Here is a 20678-nt window from a genome sequence, read left to right on the forward strand (position 1 = left end):
CCCTCCATCTCTCTCTCTCTCTCCTTCTAATCCATATAACCATATAGCCATATAACAATCACAGCTCAGAAACAGGCCGTCTCAGCCCTCCTAGCCCGTGCCGAACTCATAATCTCACCTAGTCCCACCTACTCGCACTCAGCCCATAACCCTCCACTCCTTTCCTGTCCATATACCTATCCAATTTTACCTTAAATGACACAACTGAACTGGCCTCTACTACTTCTACAGGAAGCTCATTCCACACAGCTATCACTCTCTGAGTAAAGAAATACCCCCTTGTGTTTCCCTAAAACTTCTGCCCCCTAACTCTCAAATCATGTCCTCTCGTTTGAATCTCCCCTACTCTCAATGGAAACAGCCTATTCACGTCAATTCTATCTATCCCTCTCAAAATTTTAAATACCTCGATCAAATCCCCCCTCAACCTTCTACGCTCCAATGAATAGAGACCTAACTACATCCTCTCGTGCACACTCTTCTTTCCAACACATGCCCCCAGCTGCTCTCTATCTCCTGTTTTTTTTCCCATTTTCCCCCTCTATTTCATCTGACCATCACCCATACACTCATGCCATTGGGTCCCCCTTCCCCTACTATTCCCATCTGCCCACCATACTTCCACTCATTAGCTTCCTTTCCTATTAGATTCTGTAATCTGCTTCCCTTTGTTGCCTTCACAATGACCTCCCAGCTTCTATCACTAGTTCCAACCTTCCCTCACACACCTGACTCCACCTGCTAATCAACTCCTCCTCATCTGGGTCCACCTATCCCCTGCCAGCTCTTGCCCCACACTTCCCCTCATCTCCTTATACTGGCTAGCTCCCCTTCCTCTCTTTGGTTGCAGATGAACAATGTAAACCAAAAACAGAGATTGCCTTTTTCTCTCTGAAGATCTGTCAGACTTGTTGAGCTCAAACACTTCACTTAAGCTCAAAATTCCAGTATTTGCAGTCTTTTGTGTGTCTCCGATTAGTCCCCTGCTTTCAAAGTGATCAGTCATTCTCTTTTGCATGTTTTCCAGTATCTTCAATAACTACAGAGCCCATGGATATTGGACTGTGTAGTTACTAGGTTTTCTTGAAATAGGGGATCATGTTTGCTGTCCACCAGCAAAGAATTTAAAATCTCAGCTAGAGCCCCAGCAGTTTTCCCCTTACGTCCTGTCAGAACCTGGTGTAAATTCCATTCATTCCTGGGGGTTTAACCAGCTTTAAATCTGCCAAAGTGCTGAATCCCACATCTTTATTTATGGAGACCTGGACCAGGCTTTCAACTTACCCTTCACTGACAGAAGCGCCACCTGTACTGTCCTTTGTGAATACAGATAATAAGTTTTCATTTAAGACCTGACCTATGTCTTCTCTGTTGTATAAACAGATTGGCCCCGCTGTCCCAAATGGGCCTTACTTTTTCACTAGTTATATTTTTGCCCTTAACATTCTTATAAAGCTCCTCACAGTCCTGCTGGTGGATCACCAGGTGATCTGTGTCTCAAGATAAATGCCACCAAAAAGGTTATCTTTGCTGAAGGTAGATTTAGTCAATAGATGGGATGCAAACAAAACTAGAAAGTTATTAGAATAAGAACAGAAATCAAAACTGGAAGGAAAAAGTTTTAAAAATCATCATCGTCATTGGCAGAAGTGGTCAGGGTGTTAGGTGGTAACATGGCTGTGTGCCTGCAGATTGATCACATCAGTTTCAGAGGGAATGAAAGCTGGAGTGAATAAAACTATTCTGAGGAGTCAAAATGACTGGTTACAACTAAAGTTGCAGTCATTACTACAATGTGGAATATACCAAGCTGAATATTCACACCTATGCTCAGCCAGAAGCACCAGTATTTAAAATTGAAATTCATCTCAATTTCTGACTGTAAACCACCCCCAACACCTCGAATCACCACAACTAGCCTTCAGCCAATTCATTTTCAAGGAATGGTTGACAGTGCTAAAAACAACCAAGGTTGTGAGACCAGAAAACATCTGACTATAGCGGGGGTCGGCAACCTGCGGCTCCCGAGCCATTTGTGGCTCTTTCACCTCTGTGCTGCGGCTCCCTGTGGCTTTGGGAAATAATTGGTCAGTATTTAATTAAAATGTATTTTATGTTAGTTTGTTAGCTTTTGAAATGTAATTCTAAATTTGAAGATTATGGTGATCTTGTACAATCTAAGTGTGGCGACACATTTCCTGGCACATCCGAAACGGCTCACAATTAGCCAGCATTCCGGCTAAGGGAGATAGCCTACGGGGGTTTGTGAGTACGCGTCTTTTGCAGCATCTGCGTCCATGGGGGCTGGGTTGAGGGAGGCTTAAAAGCAAGGCTGTTTAGTTCGAATAAAGTTATTCGACTGCAGTTTACTGACTGCGTGAGCACACCGCTACAACGTGTTTTTATCGCTATTAATATACGTCACCACTGCCAATACCTGACACCCGCCAGTGCGCGATTTCTTTAATTTTTCGATCCAAGGTAAGCCAAATATGGAGAATTCTAAAAAAAGAAAAGTGACTGAAGAAAACAGAACGTTTAATGATACGTGGACAGATTCATTTGCTTTCACTGTTGACGAGACTGGTTTACCGGTATGCTTAATATGCAATGAGAAACTAGCAAACAACAAAAAGTCAAATGTCGCAAGGCATTTCCAGAGTAAACACGCAGCCTTTGCTCAAAAATATCCGGATGGAGATGAGAGAAAAAAAGCCGTTTCGGAACTGATGCGGAAGGTTGATCTGAGCAAAAATCATTTCCAGAAATGGATGAAGTCTGGAAAATCAATGACATACGCCAGTTATATTGCCGCTCAGGAAATAGTCAGGCACGGGAAGCAGTTTACAGATGGTGAATATATAAAAGAATCTTTCATTAAGATTTCAGAACATCTATTCACGGACTTTAAAAACAAGAGTGAAATTGTGCAGAAAATCAGGGATATGCCCCTCTCTGCAAAGACTGTCAAAGACAGAACCATAAAAATGGCAGAAGACATCACAAGACAGCAAATTAAAGACATCAATTCAGCTGTGGCCTACTCGATTGCCTGTGACGAGTCTAAAGACAAAGGTGATATTGAACAAATAGCGTTGTTCTGCCGGTATGTAAACTCTGCTGGGCCACAGGAAGAACTGATTGAGTTGATACCTCTAAAAGACCAAACACGGGGGGAGGACATCTGTGAGGCTGTCTTGAATTGTTTAAGAGCCAAAGGAATAAAGACCACCCATCTGGTGTCAGTAGCTACTGATGGGGCTCCGAATATGACGGGAACGCACAAGGGATTTGTGGCTTTACTGCAGAAGTCGCTGGACAGAAAGCTGCTGACTTTTCACTGCATCTTGCACCAAGAGGCACTGTGCGCTCAAACATTTCCTCCGGAATGCACAGAAGTAATGGATGTTGTCATTCAGATTGTCAATAAAATAATGGCAAAAAGTTTAAATCACCGTCAATTCCGTTTGTTACTGGACGAGATGGAAAGCGCATATTCTGATCTCCTGCTGCACAACAAAGTCCGGTGGCTGTCCAAAGGGGAGGTGCTGAAACGCTTTGTCGCGTGTCTGGAAGAAGTGAAAACTTTCCTGGGCAGCAAAGGGCTCACCTTTCCTGAGCTGGAACAGCCAGAGTGGCTGGAAAAGCTACACTTCATGGTAGACATGACAGCGCACCTGAACACGCTGAACACAGCTCTTCAGGGGAAAGGACGCACAGCCCTGCACATGTTGGAGGATGTTTTGGCATTCGAGCGCAAGTTGACAGTGCTTGCCAGAGATTTACAGAAAGGCACTTTGTCTCACTTCCCCAATTTGAGAGAGTTCAAACAAGGTCACGACATGATAATTTCGGAGTATTTACATTCTGCAATCATCGCAATGCAAACATCGTTTGGGAAACGCTTCTGTGAGTTCAGAGAGGAAAAAAACACATTATCCTTCCCGGTCACTCCCTTAAGCATCGATCCTTCCCTACTGAATACGACTGCATTGGCAGGTGTGAGTCAACCTGATCTTGAGATGGAACTGGCCGACATAGCCGACAAAGACATATGGGTGTCCAAGTTTAGACGCTTGACAGCAGACCTTGAAGATGTTGCCCGTCAGAAGGCCGTTCTTGCTCAGAAACACAAATGGAGTGATATTGAAAACCTTCCAAAACCGGACAAACTTGTGTTCGAAACATGGAATGCTATGCCCGACATTTATGTAAACATGAAAAAGTATGCGCTTGGAGTCCTGTCGATCTTTGGATCCACATATGTATGTGAGCAGGTGTTCTCCAACATGAACTTTATTAAAAACAAACATCGCGCACGCCTCACAGATGACAGCTTGCGATCCTGTGTAAAGATGAAGGTGACGTCATACAGCCCTGATGTGCAGACGCTGTGCGCTGAGGTCCAGGAGCAGAAATCCCATTAACCAAGTATGATAAATATTTTAATTGCCTATTATTTTATGTATATTCATATTTTTTCATTGTTCAGTGAAATAGTCCTTTTATTTTTCAGGCTGACAGCTGGCTGATGTTATTTTTGGTTTGCTGCTGGCGGCAAATTTAAGTTTGGCGTTTTTCATAAATACAAGAAGGACTCAAATAGACGTTGAGTATTTTACTTAAAAGTAACCTTCAACCCAACGTCTTTTTTTCGGAGTTCAAAATGTTTTTGTTGCATGCAGAAATGTAATTTCGTTTTCTCTGCAGGAGTTCATCAATTTCATAAATGCAACACATTATAGTTTGTTTATACATAGCATAAAGGCAAAAAAAACGTTGTATGCAGTGTTATTTCATTTTAAATGTCAAACGGGTTTTGCGGCTCCCAGTGTTTTCTTTTCTGTGGGAAACGGGTCCAAGTGGCTCTTTCAGTGGTAAAGGTTGCTGACCCCTGGACTATAGCATTGAAGACATTGCAGGACATTAGCTAAGCTGATGTGCCATCACAATACTGGCACCTAGCTGCCAACTTGAAACATTGCCCAGAGGTATCGTGTTCACAACAGTTCAAAGGTTCAAGTTTATTGGCACAGGCGTGCAAGAGCAGGGTATAAATTCCATGAAAATTAGCTTTTCATGGCAGCGGTATTATAAACATGACAATAATTAGTTAACATAAATGTAAATTAACATAAATTATGCGTAACATACACAATAAAGTAAACGTAATATTAGCGCAAGTTGAGTGAGAAAATCTGAGAGAGAGTTAATCTGAGATAATGTTAATGTTTTTTAGATTAGTTCAAGAACCTAATAGCAGGGGGAAAGGGCTGTCTCTGAACCTTCAATTGCAGGTCTTCAGACTCCTGTACCTCTTGCCTCATATCAGTATCCAAATGAGGGCATGGTCCAGGTGGTGAGGGCTCCCGACAGTCGATGTTGCCTTTCTGAAATACTGCCTTATGTAGCTGCCCTTGACAATGAGCAGAGCTGTACTAGTGATGGAACTGACTGAGTCCACAACACTCTATAGCCTCTTGTGTCCTATACATTGGAGTTTCTACACAAGGTCATGATTGAACAGTCAGAATGCTTTCAATGTTCAAAGTGAATTTACCATCAAAGTACATATGTCTCCACTATAAACAACACTGACATTTATTTTCTTAAGGGCATTCATGGTAAATACAAAAACACAACAGAAACAATGAAAGACCACCCCAACAAGATGGACAAGCAAAGTGCAAAAGACAATAAACTGTACAAATACAATAAATAAATATTGAGAAAGTGAGATGAAGAGTCCTTGAAAGTGGAAACAATTCAGTTATGGTGTGGTTGAAGTTATCCCTGCTGGTTCAAGCATCTGATGATTGAAGGATAATAACTATTCCTGAACCTAGTGGTGAGGGTCCTGGGCTTCCTCATAGTAGCAGCGAGATGGAAGCATGACCTGATTGGTGGGGTCCTTGATGATGGATGCTGCTTTCCTATGACAGCGCTCAGTGTCGATCTGCTCACTGGTAGGGATGGTTCTGCCTGTGTTGGACTGGGCTGTACCCACTACTTTTTGCAGGCTCTTCCATTCAAGGGGATCGTGCTTCCTTACCAGGCTGTGATGCAACCAGTCACTACACTCTCCACCACACATCTTCAGAAGTTTGTCAGCATTTTTGATAACATGCTAGGTCTTTGCAAAGTTCTAAGAAAGTAGAGGCACTGCCATGCTTTCTTCATAATGGCAATTATGTGCAGGACCCGGGACAGATCCTCTGAAATGATAACATCATGGAATTAGAAGTTACTGACCCTCTCTGATGAGGACTTTATTTCTGGTTTCCTCCTCCTGAAGTCAGTAATCAGCTCCTTGGTCATGCTGACACTGAGAGGTTGCTGCTGTGACATTACTTAGCCAGATTTTCAATCTCCCTCCTATACGCTGATTCTTCACTACCTTTGATTCTGGCTACGATGGTGGTGTGATCAACAAACTTAAATATTGAATTCTGAACTATAGTCAATAAAGAGCATCCTGATACATGCATTTTCAGTGTCAGATGTTATAGGGATGAGTGTAGATCCATTGAAGTTGCATCTGCTGTGACCTGTTGTAATGGTAGGCAAAATGGAGTGGATCTAAGTCACTTCTTAGGCAGTAATTGATCTGTTTATCAGCAGTCTCTCAAAGCACTTCATCATAGTGGATGAACTGGATGTTAGTCATTAGGGCAGGTTACTGCTTTATTTTTAAGCGTTGGTATAATTGTAGTCTCCTACAGACAGGTGGGCACCTCACACTGCTGAAGTGAGATGTTAAGGATATCAGGGATGCTCTCACGTCGGCCTCCGAGACTGAAGTCACAGGGTCATCAGAGGGTGAAGGTTCCTCTGTGCTTTGACGATCAAGCAAGCATAAAACGCATTGAATCCATCTGGGAATGATGCCTTGTTGTCACCTACTGCATGTCGCTTGGTTTCACTTCGTAGGAGGTCATAGCATTCAAGCCCTGCTGCAGTTGTCAAGCATCCTTCAGTGATTCAAGTTTGGTCTGGAATTTTCACCTTGCTTGTGAGATGGCTTTCTGGAGATTGTACCTGGACCTCTGATACGTTACTTGGTCGCCAGACCTGAATGGCTCTGATCTAGCCTCAGCACATTGTTGATATCATGGCTCATCCAGGACTTCTGGTGGGGGAAAACAGAACAATTTTGTGGGGACACACATGTCTCTGACTCTTTTTATAAAGTAATAACCTTGGTGTATCAAATCAGATGACGTTTAATTATTATTCGAGTATATATGGATACAGCTGAACAGGGTAGTATTCCTCTGGAGCCATGGCGCAAACATGCATAGCACTTACAAAATAGTGAGGAAGAAAACATAGTCATGCAAGAGGACACATATACAGTCCAAGATCCTGAACAACATGTCTCACAAATTGATGGTACAGTTCCCAGCAACCCAGCCTATCATTCCTTTGATCAAACACTGACGGACAGCACCAGCAGAGAGACTTGCCCCAACCGAGCACTGTCACCACACTACACCGTCTCCAGTGTCTCCTCACCTGGACTGCAGCAGCAGGCAAGTCCACAGCCTGAGGCCTAGTCCTCTCAACCATACAGGCCACGCTGCTGCTTTGCTTTCTGTCATGTCACCAAACAAGGGAGCCAGGCCTGCAGTATCTTACATTATTAATGTCCAACGGGGTCTTGTGATTGCAAGAGAAACATCCAAGACAGTCACTCGCGGTTTTACTTCCGTACACCAGCTTCGATGCCATCGAGTAGCAGGCAGCAACACAGTCTGCAACCATGTCAGCTCCTCCAGCCCACCAGCTGGCTCCTCCTTCTCCAATCCGCCAGCCAATTCTTTCTCCAACCTGCTGCTTGGCTTCTCCTTCTCCAACCCACCAGCCAGATTGGTCGTAGCAGCTTCTACAGGGTCAACAAAGGTGCTACTGTTCTACCTCAATGTAGTTCTTATGACCGCAAGATCCTGCTGTGCAAGAACAACTTAAAGCACTGCAGGTGCTGCTGCCTGAGTTGATGGAGGCGTGCAGTCAACTGGCGAGTGGCCGCTTTTCTTGCGATCTCAAGACCCTCTTGGATGCCTGATTCACTGACTTATTGGATGAGAACAGGGGTGGATGGTGGAGGAACTCCCCAGCCTAACTCTCAGCAAGGACTAGAGCTGAAGCCACAGTGTCGCCTGTTTGCAGCTGTCGGAGTGAGGAGACGAAGCAGTTGTACTTCACCAGGGGCGGTTTGGCACGGCATCTCGAAAGGACTCAGCACTGCCCTCCCAGGGTCTCAATCGGCAGAAGGCAGGCTCTGTCGTGGTCAACTGCAGACTTCCTGGCAGTGCTCAGTTGACTCGGGCCTCGAGCTGCAGGGCCGCTTGCTTTTCAGCTGCGGGGGAGAGAGGCATCTGAGTAGTCACGCTCTACCGAGGATGGTGCAGTGCGTTCGTGGCCGACTGAAGATTTCAATTGGACTGAGGGTACTGGACTATATACACATTTACCTGTCTGGTTGTGTTTCATATGTGCCTGTGTTTATGACGACTGGGCCTCTAAGCCACGGTATTGCCTAGCAGGTGTCTGGACCAGTCGAGAGATGATCCCAATGGGCTGGGAGGTCTGGATTATATCCATGCACATACTGTGTCATTGTATTTTCTCTAATATTCTATGGTAAATGTGCTTGTATATGCGAGGACTGGACCTAAAAGTCACAGAGTTGCCTGGTGGACGACAGATGATCTCGGTGGGCTGGGGGAGTCTGGACTATGTACATGCATGTTCTGCGTCGTTGTATTTACTGATATTTTATATGGGTTTCTGACATGCATGTGCAATGACTGGGCATTAAACTGTGGTGTCACAGGGGAGGGGGGTGTGGGGATCTCTTGCTCCATGAATGCGTTCCTGTGTGTGACTGTTGATGAACACTACCTCGTTTGGCTGTGTTCATGAATATTCATCATGGTTGAGTGACAAGTAAACTCGAATTGAATGTGTTTTGATGAAATACAAATAAGCAGAGAAACAAAGCTGAAATTCGTACCCAACATCTTTCATTTAGATTCCTGATGAACGGTCTTGGCATGAAACATTGACTGTTTTTATTCCTTTTCCATAGATGCTGCCTGACCTACAGAGTTCCTCCAGCACTTTTTGTGTGTTGCTCCAGATTTCCTCCCAGAACCTTCTTCTTTATTTAGACAATCCTTCATTTACAATGTGCCAACCATCATTGGATAGCTGGTGGTGAATCTGTGGAATTTATTGCCACAGGCAGCCGGGGATGCCAAGTCATTGGGTCTATTTAAAGCATTGTTAGGTTCTTGATCAGTAGGAATGTCAAAACTTGCAGGGAGAAGGCAAGAGAATGGATTTGAGAGGGATAATAAATCAGCCGTGAATGAATACAGAACAGAGTTGATGGGCCGAATGGCTTAATTCTGCTCCTGTGTCTTATGATTTTATAATTCACATTATGAATGTAGCACTCATCATATGTTACAGCAAAGCCTTGTGAAGGTCAATAAGCTAATGTGATCAAAGTTGCTTTAAATAACAGGAAGGATCACCACTGAAAGGGATAATCGACAACTTGGAAGTTGGTTACCGGTTCATAATTGCATACTTCTGCAAAATACGTTGCTGAATATGCTATTGTTTTTATTGAACATAAGGCTTTTGATCACATTTTTTTGCTGCCAGGCATAACAGTCAGTTATCATTGCTGAAGCCAGAGCAAAGTCAGAGGAGGGAGGGAAGAGGGCCTCTTAGCAAGGGGCTGTGCATGCCCAGATTGCTCAGGAAGCAGTCCCTCAGACAAACCTCAGTGTGAGGCTTTCTTATGCTCTGCAGGACAACGTGGCGCACAACCATGAGCTACAGGAGTCAACCCGGGGACTGTAGGAATGCCTGTGCTCTCTAGTGATGCATCTGCGCTTCAGTGAACATGTCCTCAGCGTGTGTACGTGCTCTTAACATGATCTCCAAATGCAGAAAATTTTTTTTCTCTACACTTCCATTCATTCCTATGTCAGCAGCCCCTTCGGAAATCTCATTCAAATCCTTTGCAGCAGAAGTCACCCATGTTCTTGCACTGAGCTTATCTAGCAGCTAAGTGAAGCTTCTGTTTATCTTCTCCAATCCGGAATGCCAAAGGGATGTGAGAAACGGAATCAGCTTTGAGTTTGCCAGCAGTTTCAATGGCCTCACCTCTGTGCTGATCACAAGGTCAAGGATTCCCCTGCTGGTGCTGGCCAGTACTCTCTTCCTCTGTTCTCTATGTCCCTGGTGCCTCAGCAAGTTGTTGGAAGGAACTGTGATCTGGAACACAGTGAAGCGTGTTACAACAGAGGAGTGTTCCTACAGATAGAGCATCTCTCCCCTATTCACCACGTCTTCCTCTTGTGTCAGAAACCCTTTCGTTGTAACACTCCTCACTGTGCTCCAGATCTCAGTTCCTTCCAACAACTTGCCACAGTCTCTAAGAAATCGGAATGCAAAGGAGCATGATTTTATGCAAGAAGATATTGGAAGTCCACAATTTTCATTTAGGAATCTTCCACGCACCTGACTTATGGAGGATGGAGAACACTACATCTGTGCACTGAAAGCCAGCAAGATGCACTACATGTCTGGATGCCACATTCAGGATTTTCATTTGTCTGCGAGTGACCTTTGTCAGCCGCTGGGCATTTGTGGAAAGGACTTTTTAAGACCAGAAGACTGTAAGATATAGGAGCAGAATCAGGCCATTTGGCCCATCAAGTCTGTTCCACCATCTCATTATGTCTGATCCAATTTTCCTCTCAACCCCAATCTCCTTCCTTCTCCCCATATCCCTTCACGCCCTGACAATTCAAACATCTGTCAACCTCTGCCTTAAACATACATAAAGACTTGGCCTCCACAGCTGCCTGTGACAAAGAGTTCCACAGATTCACCACTCTCCAGCTAAAGAAATTCCTCCTCATCTCTGTTCTAAAAGGACACCACTCTATTCTGAGGTTTCCCTTATGGTCTTAGATTCTACCACCATAGGGAACATACTCTCCATATTCACTCTATCAAAGGTTTTCACCATTCAATTAATTTCAATGTGTCACCCCTCATTCTTCTGAATTCTAGTTAATACAGTTTCGGAGCCATCAAACACTCTTCATATGACAAACTGTTCAATCCTGCAATAGATTTTGTGAACCTCCTTTGAACCCTCTCCAGTTTCAGCACATCCTTTCTGGGATAAAGGGCCCAGACCTGTTCACAATATTCCAAGTGAGGCCTCACCAGTGCTTTGTAGGCACCTGGGGGACCCTTCCTCTCTGTCTCCACCCCCACCACACTTCCAGCCTTACTCAACCCAACACCACTATCACTTCTGACCGCTAACACCCTTCATAATAAATGACTAGAATCAGAATCAGGTTTGTTATCACCAGCATGTGTCGTGAAATTTGTTAAATTAGCAGCAGTAGTTCAATGCTGTACATAATGTAGGAAAAAAATGAAAATAATAAGTAAATCAATTACAGTATATGTACAATTAATATATTAAAAATTGTGCGAAAACAGAAATATATATTAAAAAGGTGAGATAGTGTTCACGGGATCATTGTCTATTTAGGAATCGGATGGCAGAGAGGAAGAAGCTGTTCCTGAATCACTGAGTGTGTGCCTTCAGGCTTCTGTACCTTTTACCTGATGGTAACAGTGAGAAAAGGGCTTGCCTTGGGTGCTGGGGGTCCTTAATAATGGACGCTGCCTTTCTGAGATGGTGCTCCTTGAAGATGTCCTGGGCACTTTGTAGGCTAGTACCCAAGATTGCAGCCTGTCAGAATGCTCTCCACTGTACATCTATAGAAGCTTTTGAGCGTTTTTGTTGACATACCAAATCTCTTCAAACTCCTAATGAAGTATAGATGCTGTCTTACCTTCTTTGCATCCCTCTATAAGGATTCATATGTGTTCATATGTGTTCTTTCATCTTATCTTTTGTGAAGTCTGCAATCAGCTCTTTCGTCTTATGGATGTTGAATGCCAGGTTGTTGTTGTGACCCACTCCACTAGTTGGCATATCTCGCTCCTGTACTCCCTCTCATCTCCATCTGAGATTCTACCAACAATGGTTGCATCGTCAGCCATTTGATATTTGATATTTGATAGATGATATTTGAGCTATACCTAGCCACACAGTCATGTGTATATAGAGAGTAGCACACACCCCTGAGGTGCACCAGGGTTGATTAACAGCGAGGAGGAAATATTAGACAATTGACAATAGATAATAGACAATAGGTGCAGACCATTAGGCCCTTCGAGCCTGCACCGCCATTTTGAGATCATGACTGATCATCTACTATCAATACCCGGTTCCTACCTTGTCCCCATATCCCTTGATTACCCTATCCATAAGATACCTATCTAGCTCCTTCTTGAAAGCATCTAGAGAATTGGCCTCAACTACCTTCCGAGGCAGTGCATTCCAGACCCCCACAACTCTCTGGGAGTAGAAGTTTTTCCTTAACTTGTCACCAATCTGCACAGATTGTGGTCTTCCAGTTAGGAAGTCAAAGATCCAATTGCAGAGGGAGGTACAGAGGCCCAGGTTCTGTAACTTCTCAATCAAGATTATGGAAATGATGGTGTTAAAAGCTGAGCTATAGTCGATGAACAGCATCCTGACATAGGTGTTTGTATTGTCCAGGTGGTCTAAGGCCGTGTGAAGAGCCATTGAGATTGCGTCTACCATTGACCTAATGTGGCGAAATGCAAATTGCAGTGGGTCCAGAACCTTGCTGAGGCAGGAGTTCAATCTACTCATGACCAATCTCTCAAAGCATTTCATCACTGTAGATGTGAGTGCTACTGGAAGTCCTTAAGGCAGAAAGTCAAGAAGGAACATTGCCTCCTTCTAATGGCAATGGCCCCCTGATGCCCCAACTAGTCCCTTACAGATCATCACCATCTTCCATTTCAAGCACCTCCCCAAATTGATACGTGTACCTTCATTACAGACACTGCCTTACAGCAGGCAAAACTTGCTCAGACATGTATACAACAGTTAATTCCATAAGCCCCACTCCAACCCAGATTTTTTTTACATGCTCTTCACTAACAGAGTGCAGGAAGGAAGTGCCTACTAAGACATCAAAGCTATTAAATTACCAGTAGAGATTCCATAAACCAAACCTTTATGAAACACCCAGATAGCACTGACAAAATTCTGTATACTGTACTGTTTCTCACCTGGTCCCTCAACACCAGCTCCATAGCAAAGAAAGCCCACCAGCGTCTCTACTTTTTGCGAAGGCTGAGGAAAGTCCATCTCCCACCCCCCACCCTCATCACATTCTACAGGGGTTGTATTGAGAGCATCCTGAGCAGCTGCATCACTGCCTTGTTCGGAAATTGCACTAACTCGGATCGCAAAACCTTGCGGCGGATAGTGAGGTCAGCTAAGAAGATCATCGGGGTCTCTCTTCCCGCCATCATGGACATTTACAGCACGCGCTGCATCCGCAAAGCAAACAGCATTATGAAGGACCCCATGCACCCCTCATACAATCTCTTCTCCCTCCTGCCGTCTGGGAAAAGGCTCCGAAGTGTTCGGGCTCTCACGACCAGACTATGTAACAGTTTCTTCCCCCAAGCTATCAGACTCCTCGATACTCGAAGCCTGGACTGACACCTTGCCCTACTGTCCTGTTTATTATCTATTGTAATGTCTCCACTGTTTTTGTGCACTTTATGCAGTCCAGTGTAGGTCTGCAGTCTAGTGTAGCTCTCTCTGTGTTGTTTTTTTATTAAGTAGTTCAGTCTAGTTTTTTGTACTGTGTCGTGTAACACCACGGTCCTGAAAAACATTGTCTCATTTTTACTATGTACTGTACCAGCAGTTATGATCGAAATGACAGGAAAAGTTGACCTGACTTGATTTGATTAAAAAAGTATAACCCATCAATAAGCAGCTTAAGATGTATTTTATCTAACTCTAGCAAATTATAGGAAGAGACGTTGTGCTGGTGACCGCTGCAAACTACCAGAACCATAACTGGAGAAGGAGGCAGCATGAAGTCAGAGTGCCCCCAGAGATGCAAGCAACAGGCACGGTTAGCTTCACTTCGTAGTTCCCGGAGATCGTTTCTCAGAGCTAATCAAGTTAACAGTTATCCTGTCTGCATTATTTTAATTTTCCATGATTCTCTTTTGCTGTAAGGTACAATTCATTATCAAAGTTAAGTATGTATATGTTACCACAAACAAGAGAAAATCTGCAGCTACAAGAAATGAAAGTAACGCAAACAACATACTGGGTGAACTCAACAGGCCAGGCAGCACCTATGGAAAAGAGTAAATTGTTGATGCTTTTGGGCTGAAAGCCCTCTTCAGGACTTGGAAGAAAAGATGAGAAGTCAGAGTAAGAAGGTGAGGGGAGGGGAGGAAGAGGTGATCAGTGAAACTGGGAGAGGGAGAGGTGAAGTAAAGAGCTGTAGCCAGTGGAGATTTGATAAACCAAACATTTATTATACAACCATGTTGGACTAACCACAGTGTTTTAAAAAGTGCATGCCATCAATAAGCAGTTTATTGATGGAGGGGTGAAGCGATGGAGAGTCATCTCTAACGGGATCCTATCACCAAGCACATCTTTATCCTCCCCACACTTTATGCTTTCTGCAGGGATCACTCCCTAGTCCATTCATCCCTCCCCACTGATCTCCCTTCTGGCACTTATCCTTGCAAGTGGAACAAGTGCCACGCCATCTCCTGCCTCACTACCATTCAGGGTCCCAAACAGCCCTTCCAGGTGAGGTGACATCTCACCTGTGAGTATGTTGGGGCCATCTACTGTATCTGCTGCTCCTGGTGTGGCCTTCTGCAAGTCGGTGAGACCTGATGCAAACCGAGAGACTGTTTCGCCAGAAAAAGTGGGATCTCCCAGTAGCCACCTATTTCAATTCTATTTCCCATTCCCATTCCGACATATCAATTCATGGCATCCTCTATGCCTCAGTGAGGCCACACTCAGGTTGGAGGAGCAACACCTCATATTCCATTTGGGAACCCTCCAACCTGGTGGCATGAACATCGATTTCTCGATTGCCCGCCCTCCTCTCCTTCACCATTCCCCATTCCCAGCTTTTTTTAAAAATCCCTGCCATTGTAAGTAGATTGTAAAACCTTCAGTAAAAGTAATAAATCTTTAAACTTTAAACAGATCTAGCAGTGTGAAGTAGGTTATCAAAGGTAGGAGCAGCACACACGCATCCTACTCCATAGATTGCTAATGGGAGACTCCCCATTCTCCATTCCCATTTTCCTCTCATCTTATCTTCTTACCTGCCCATCACCTCCCCATGATGCTTCTCCCCTTCCCTTTCTTCCATGGTCTTATGTTCTTTACTATCAGATTCCCCCTTCTCTAGCCCTTTATTTTCACCAATTGACTTCCTAGCTTTTAACTTCAATCCCCCCCTTTCCCAGTTTCACCTATAACCTACTACCTTGTATTTCTTCCTCCCCTCCCCCACCTTCTTACTCTGTCTTCCCATCTCTTTTTCCAGTAGCGATGAGGGTTTCAGCCCAAAATGTCAACTGTTTACCTTTTTCCATGGACGCTGCCTGACTTGTTGAGTTCCTCCAGCATTGTGTGTCTGTTACTGTGTCATCATGCACTACCTTGAGTTTCATTTTCTTGCAGGCATTTACAGACTACTAAAGAAATACAACAGCATTTATGACAAACTTCACATAATCAAAAGACTGACAAAACAATGTATAAAAGAAGACAAGTTGTACAATTAAAGTGAAAAAAATATTGAGAACATTAGTTGTAGGATCCTTGAAAGTAAATCTGTAGATTGTCGACAGAATCAGTTCAGCATTGTGGTGAATGAAATTATCCCCACCAGTTCCAGAGCCTGATGGTTGTATTGTAATAACTGTTCCTGAACCTGGTGGTGTGAAACCTAAGATACATCCCACATGTTTCCAAAAAGTAGAGACCTTAATAACAAAACACAAATTTAAAGCATGCAAAAGTAACACTAAAATCTGTTCTCCCAGTTCATCCACTCCATGTAAAAAGTTCAATTTTCAAAAAGTGTAAAAAGCGATTGGGTAACTCTCCTTAATCTTCACGTCTGGACGTTGGCTGCATAACAAAAATTGCTTCTATTTAATTTTCTGCTTAGCAGAGGAATTGTTGGATTTGTGAGGAGGATGAAACTTAATACCACTGTTGTCGGCCTCTGAGTTCTTTTCTGCCATTAAAGCTTCCTTCTGTCCTGACCTGTAGACTTGGCAATGCTCCATCATGTTTTTATTGTCAAATAAACCCAGAAAATACATATTAACCATGCAGTCAGTTCTGATGTGTGCAGGATGAGTTATCCTCTGGTGAACTCAGCTGCAGCTTAAGCTCAGGTGGAGTGAGTCATATCAACCAGTCCTAAAATCATTATAGCGCCTTCCAAGGAGAACAATAGAAACTTCCATCCCAGTTTCTCCTATGGATGCTGGGAAAACATTTTATTGCATTGTGAGATTGTTACTGCATAAAATCTGGTCCTTTGGCTCATTTAGTCCTGCCAAGGTGAGCCAAATAGTTCTATTGGATATGCAGGAGACTGCAGATTCCGGAAGCTGGAACTGAATCAGGGTTTCATCAACAATTCATTCCCCCTTCCACAGATACTGTTTGACACAGTGAGTTCCTCCAGCAGATTGTCTGTTGCTCCAGTAGCTGTTCTTTCTGCACAGCCCTGCAGATTATTGTCCTACAAGAGTCCATCCAGTTCTTGTTTGAGGGCACTGATTGGAAGTCTAATACAATCCAAAACCAAGTACTTTTTTTTTCCTCAACCTGACCCAACCTTTGCTCTGATCCATGTAGTCCAGTCTGGGCAACTTGTGATTGGGTAGCCAGTGAAGTCCAAAACACAACAACATTTTGAGTAAGATGGCTACTCATTACACCCTTTGAACTAGAACATTGCAATTGGCCACTTCACTCACATTCCATGCAACCCATCCACCGCCACATTTTTTGTACACTATTTCTACCATAATCCATTTAACTCTTCCCACATTGCCATTAACTCTCCCCTGAAATTCAACCAGCCATCTACACTAGAGGCAATTTACAGAAGCCAATTAACTTACTACCCCACACATTGTGGGATGTGGGAGGAGGCCAGGGTACTCAGAGGAAAGCCATGTGCTCACATTCAAACAGGAGCAGATATCAGGACAGAACATCGTTTACCTGAGGATGTGGCCGGTCTTCCATCTGTGCTGTTGCATTGCCCCCATGTGGTCAGAGGGATGAAGTTCATGGATGTACCCAAACTGCAACATCAGCACTGTCTCCAAGGAATTCCAAGGCCAAAACCAAAGTAGGAAGAACAGCATTCAGAATGATATTGAGAACCTAAGGGGCCAAGCGTCAGGACCGGATAGCAATCTTGTGTGTGAAACATCCTGCTAGTAAATCATAAGGCAAGAGAATCAAATAAAGCACTACTTCTAACATCTTTTTTGAAGCAAATTGTGGTGAACTATCACAGACAGTGAGAAGCCAGGTGGTGGTGAGGCTGGTTCAGGGGATGAGCCATGCAAGGCGCAACATGTTCGAGCCGGGGTCACAGACAGAGCTTGTGTTGCTGTTGGAGATGAGGTGAGTGATTTGGAGAGGAGTCGATGTAGAAGATTTTTGATGCTTTCCACTTAACCCTGGAGCAAGGTTGGATCATTCCAAGTGCCAAGCCAAGTTGGTGAGACTGAGAATGGCTTTGGGCTGGCGGCCCAGGTGTGTCACTGTGTTGGGGCCTGGTTCTTAGACTGTGATACTACCCGGTGCTTGTACACTTTAAATGTCAGCCTGGATAAACTGGAAGCCTGAGTATTGGGTTTGGAGGTAAGAGTTGGGAGCATTTTTCCTGCTCTCCTGCAAATGTTCTTTCCTTTTTCTATGGCACCAAGGGTGAGAGCTGATCTGTCTGCTGTGTATTTCTACCCCGCTGGTGTGATGATTTGTGACCAAGTCTTGGGCCTGGTCCAGCTGCTCCTGGAGCAGATCTGGGACTCAGTCCGGTTCAGGATGCTGTTGACTTGTTTCTGTTGTTTGCATGATGTGTGTGTATGTTTTTTCCTCTCTCTGTTTCTCTGGATGTTGGTTTGTGGTCTTGTTTTATTGGTTTATTCAGGCTTCTTGCTTTGTGACTGCCTGTAAGCAGACAAATTTAAAAATGTATAATTTATACATTCTTTCATAATAAATCTTTGAATCCTTGAACACACATATGTATATATATTAAATAAGTAGTGTTAAAAGAGAGCATAAATAGTAAGGTAATGTTCATGGCTTGATTCATTTTCTGTTTAGAAATCTGAGGGCAGAGGGGTAGGGACTGGTTGTAAAACATTGATTATGGGACCTTAGGCTCCTCTACCTCCTTGCTGATGGCAGTGGTAGGAAGAGAGAAGAGAGCATTTCCTGGGCGACAGGTGTCCTTAATAATTCAATGTCACCTTTTTGATAATTTTGATATACACCTACTTTGATAATACAGTTTTAATTAAGCTCCACCACCACCTTATGCTTGCTGAATCAGAATCAGGTTCAATATCACTGGTAAATGTCATAAAATTTGTTGTGCTGCAGCAGCAGTGCAGTGCCATGCATAACAAAACACAATATAAGTTACGATAAGAAACAAGAACCCTGCCGGCTCCTTGCACTCTTTCCACCTGAGCTGAGTTGAGCATCGAGCTAGCAACCCGGCTTCAGAAAAAGAAAAGATGCTAAAGAAACGGCAAGATGCCGCCCAATGAGATACAAGGATTGGAAAGGAACAACAACAATATATACATTATATGCAGTATGTATTTCTTTTTTGTAATACTTATTTAATTCCTCCTATACCTTCCGCTTGATGTGAGCAATGGGAGCCTTAAAGATGGATGCCACTTTTTTGAGGTATCATCTTTTGAAGATGTCCTCAACACTGCGGAGGCTGGTGTCCTTGATGGAGATGGCCGAGTTAACAACAGTCTGCAGTTTTTTTCTGATCCTGTGCAGAGGCCCATCCATACAAGACAGTGATGCAACCAGTTAAAATGCTGACCATGGTACACCTGTAGAAATTTGCAAGTGGCTTTGGTGACACACCAAATCTCCTCAAACTCCTAATGAAATATAGACACTGTTGTGCTTTCTCTGTAATTGCATCAATATGTGGGGCACGGGATAGACCCTCAGAGATGATGACAGGAACTTGAAACTACTCACCCTTTTCACTGCTGATCCCACAATGAGGACTGATATGTATTCCCTCAACTTCCCCTTCATGAAGTCCACAATCAATCCTTTGGTCTTACTGAGATCGAGAGCAAGGTTTTTGCTGAAATCCCACTTAATCAGTTGATCTAGCTCACTCCTACATGCCTCTGTCACCAGCTGAAATTCTGCCAACAATAGGTGTGTGATTGGCAAGTTTATAGGTGGCATTTGAGCTTTGGCTAGCCCTCTCAGGTTATGTAAGGAGGGAGATCAGTGGGGAGAGACGAGTGGATAAGGGATTCATGGAGAGTGGAAAGTGAAGATGTTGTGGGGAAGGGGAAGGTGTTTAGTAGTATGATCCCATTTATGGAAAATGTTGTGTTGGATGTGGAGGCTCATGGAGTGGTAGGAATTTTATCCCTGCTTGGAGGTGAGGGCAGATAGATAGATCGATACTTCATTGATCCTGATGAAAATTACAGTATCACAGTAGCATTGCAAGTGCACAGGTATAAACATTAGAAGAGAAGTAGAAAGAATTAAAAAAAGTTACCACAAGCAGTCTAACAGGAGAGGGTCATCACTTCCCCGGCTATAGGTTGACTAATGGCCAAAGGTAAGAATGTCTGAGAACTGGAGGTGCTGTAATTGAGAACAGCATTGAAATGGGGTTTTCCTCTTACACATTTGAAATCTGCTGAATACTATAAGGCCTAGCTAGAGTGGACATGCACAGGGTGTTTCTAATAGTGGAAGAGACTAGGACCAGAATGCACAGCCTTAGGATAGAAAGACATCACTATTGAAAAGAGATGAGGAGGAATTTATTTAGCCAAACTGTGGAATTCATTGCCATAGTTGGCTTGGAGGCCAAGTCATTAAGTGCATTTAAAGCAAAGGTTGATAGGTTCTTGATTAGCTAGGGCATCAGAGGTTATGGGGATAAGTCGGGTGAATGGGGTTGAAAATGTTAATAAATCAGTCATGGTGGAATAGAAGAGCACACTCAAAGGTTTGAATGACCTAATTCTGCTCCTATATCTTATAGTCTAATAGTTTTATGGTCTTAATGCATCTTGCTGGTCCTTATCCTCACCAGGAAAGATAAAGAGCTCCATCTAATGGTAAAGGTGAGAACATGCAGTTAGTCTTCTGTTTATCTGCATTTAGTTTACAAGTTCAGATATAAACAAATGCATTTAATTTCATTTATATGTTATTATTGCATGGGATAACATGTTAAATTATTGGCTGTTATCCTGATCAACTCCCAGTGTATTTAAAATAAACTGTTTAATAAGAACGTTGTATTACCATGGAAGGCTAAGTCAGGAAATGCATTATCCTGACAAAAAAAATAATCTATTCTGTAATAAATGAAAAATAGGATATAAAATAAGACTAATTTTCTTGATATAGGATCTTT

The sequence above is a fragment of the Hypanus sabinus genome, chromosome 2 (assembly GCF_030144855.1).
Source record: "Hypanus sabinus isolate sHypSab1 chromosome 2, sHypSab1.hap1, whole genome shotgun sequence".
Taxonomy (NCBI): Eukaryota; Metazoa; Chordata; class Chondrichthyes; order Myliobatiformes; family Dasyatidae; genus Hypanus; species Hypanus sabinus.